Source organism: Ornithorhynchus anatinus, chromosome X5 (genome assembly GCF_004115215.2).
Source record: "Ornithorhynchus anatinus isolate Pmale09 chromosome X5, mOrnAna1.pri.v4, whole genome shotgun sequence".
Taxonomy (NCBI): Eukaryota; Metazoa; Chordata; class Mammalia; order Monotremata; family Ornithorhynchidae; genus Ornithorhynchus; species Ornithorhynchus anatinus.
In genome coordinates this window covers 43,025,904-43,029,122 of record NC_041753.1, presented here as the reverse complement: position 1 = coordinate 43,029,122, position 3,219 = coordinate 43,025,904, and the positions used below count along the sequence as shown (strand labels likewise).

The 3,219-nt window shown below is 45.1% G+C and overlaps 1 non-coding gene across 1 annotated transcript; it reads right to left on the bottom strand.

Annotated features, from left to right (window-relative positions):
- Window positions 1–2,670: 2,670 nt before the first annotated feature.
- Window positions 2,671–2,808, bottom strand: LOC114808450. The gene has a single exon (XR_003756298.1). It is a non-coding gene; the product is annotated as a small nucleolar RNA SNORA7 (small nucleolar RNA).
- Window positions 2,809–3,219: the final 411 nt, after the last annotated feature.

The window sequence follows — 3,219 nt, the reverse complement described above, 5'->3', positions numbered from 1 at the left end:
GGGGAGGTGAGGAGGGAGGGCATTCCAGGACAGTGGTAGGATGTGGGCCAGAGGTTGCCTGCGGGATAGGTGTTAACGGGGTATAGTGAGGCAGAGGAGCAGAGTGTACGGGGTGGGCAGTAGAAAGAGAGAAGGGAGGTGAGGTAGGAGGGGACAAGGGGATGGAGAGCTTCGAAGCCAAGAGTGAGGAGTTTTTGTTTTGTGTGGACATAATTGCTGTGGGGCTGAGTATGGGTGAAAAGCGCTTAAAGGATACCAATCCAAGTGAATAGATGGCACAGAAAGAAGAGGGACTAGGAGGAAATGAGGGCCTGGTAGAGAAGGCCTCTTGGAGCAGGTGGAATTTTAATAAGGCTCTCAAAGTGGGGACAATAGTGATCTGTTGTTAATGAAAGGGGAGGAAGTTCTAGGAGAGAAAGAGGACATGAGCAAGGGATCGGTGGTAAGATAGATGAGATCGGGGTTCAGTGAGCAGGTTGCTATTGAAGGAGAGAAGCACGCAGGTTGGGTTGGATAGGAAATCAGCGAGATAAGTTAGAAGGGGGCAAGCTGATTGAGTGCTTTAAAGCCCATGGTAAAGAGTTTCTGTTTGACATGTAGGTACAAGTCAGTTAGGTTGGACACAGTCCCCGTCATGCAAGGGGGTCACAGTCTAAGTAGTAGGGAGAACAGCATAACTGAGGGACAGAGAAGTTATGTGACTTACCCAAGGTCACACAGCAAGCAATTGGCAGAGCTTGAATTAGAACTCAGGTCCTCTGACTCCCAGGTCCATGTTCTTTCCACTAGGCCATGCTGCTTCTGTTTCTCTTATTCCTGTAATGTTGCAGCTGAGTTTATAAAATGGGTTTTTCTGTGTTCCTGGTTTATATACATTATGCAACAAATGAAAACACATAGAACATATCAATCAATCAGTCATATTCATTGAGCGCTTACTGTGTGCAGAGCACTATACTAAGTGCTTGAGAGAGTACGATATAACAATATAACAGATGGTAATAATAATGTTGGTATTTGTTAAGCACTTACTATGTGCAGAGCACTGTTCTAAGCGCTGGGGTAGATTCAGGGTAATCAGGTTGTCCCACGTGAGGCTCACAGTCTTCATCCACATTTTAAAGATGAGGTCACTGAGACACAGAGAAGTTAAGTGACTTGCCCAAAGTCACACAGCTGACAAGTGGCAGATCCGGGATTCGAACCCATAACCTCTGACTCCCAAGCCCGGGGTCTTTCCACTGAGCCACGTTCCCTGCCCACAACGAGCTTAAAATCTAGAGAGGGAGACAGACATTAATATAAATGCATAAATAAATGCAGCTATATATATAAAGGAAGCATATCGGGGTGATCCAGAAGGGAGTAAGAGAAGAGGAAGTGAAGCTTTGACAGGGAAGACCTCTAGGCAGACATGAGCCTTCAATAAGACTTTGAAGGGGGAGAGTAATTATTGGAAATGAAGAGGGAGGGCATTGCAGGCCAGAGACAGGATGTGGGCGAGAGGTGGGCGACATGATAGGTGAGATCAAGTACAGAGAGTAGGTTTGCACCAGAGGAGCAAAGTGTGTGGGCTAGGTTGTAGTAAGATAACAGTGAGGTGAGGTCATAGGGGTCAAAGTGATTGAGTGATCCAAAGCTGATAGTAAGGAGTTTCTGTTCGATGTAAAAGTGGAGGACAACCACAGAAGTCTTAGCAGATTTGGTACTCAGGCAAAAGCCATGTGCAGATGAGCATATTGAGGGTGCAATCATCATCTTCCATTTGAGATCCTTCACATTTCCATTTAAAGTGGTCACTTAGTCTGCCCTTATGTGGTCTCATGCTGGGAACAGGAGTACATTGACTAAATCCCCTAAACTTCTTCATATTCCATTCCAACCACTCAGTGAATCATTGGTATTTAGTGAGCACTTACTGTGCTTAAGTGCTTGGGAGAGTACACTACAACGGAGTTCGTAGACACGATCACGGCCTACAAGGAGCTTACAGTTTAGAGGGGGAGACAGACATCAAAATAAATAACAAATATGGTGAAAACTTTCAAAAGGGTCCAGTCTGGCAAACCCAGTATGAGTCATGAAAGAAATGATCTTTGTCAGGAGTTATCCTTGTCATGGTCCAGGTAGGAAGAGAGCCTTTTTTAGACCTATTTTTCTACAATGTTTGCTATCACTTGCCTCCTCCAGAAGGACGTACCTTCTGTATTTGTTTACCTACTCTAGCCAGTAGAGGGAACCCTTGTATTTGAATACAGCCAAACTTTAGTGACAGGAAAAACTACCTAATTCCTGCTCTCCACTGACTTTTTTTTTCCAGTGACAAGAAAGTTGGAGTTACTAAATTGGGGTTACCTTCTCAAAAGAAGCTAAATAACCATTTGGGGTATGAAATTTAATTTATTTTGTAATGGGAGTGTGGAATGAACTTGTGCATAGTCTAGGCTTGTCTTATGCTGTCGAGTCGTCTCCGACCCATAGGGACTCCATGGACACATCTCTCCTAGAATGCCCTACTTTCCATCTGCAATCGTTCTGGTAGTGTATCCATAGAGTGTTCTTGGTAAAAATATGGAAGTGGTTTGCCATTGCCTCCGTCCACACAGTATACTTGAGTCTCTGGCGTTGACTCTCTCGCATGCCGCTGTTGTTTGGCACAGGTGAGTTATGACTTGTAGCAGATTGCCTTCCACTCGTTAGCCACTGCCCAAGCTAGGAATGGAACGGGTGTGCCTCCCCTTGACTCTCCCTCCGATAGCCAAGACTGGTAGAATACTGGAAACTCTCCAGGTGTGATCCTGAGAGGAGCTTTGCGAAATAATCAATCAACAATAACTGTGGTATTTGTTAAATGCTAACCCTGTGCCAAATACTGGGGTAGGAACACTGTAATCAGATCAGACACAATCCCTGTCCTACACGGACTCAAATTCTATTTAAGAGGGAGAACAAGTATTGAATCTCCATTTTACAGATGAGGAAAGCAAGGCACAGAGAACTAAAGTGACTTGCCCACGCTCACATAGCAGGAAATTGGTGGACACATGTCCTCCTATTCCCAGGCCTGTGCTCTTTCCATTAGGCTGCACTGCTTTCCAATAGTATTTATTGAGTGTTTACTGTGTGCAGAGCACAGCACTAAGGGTTTGGGTGAGTGCAGTAGAAGTCAGAGTCCCCACCCACAAGTTCCTTGCAGTCTAGGAGGAAAGATGGGCATGT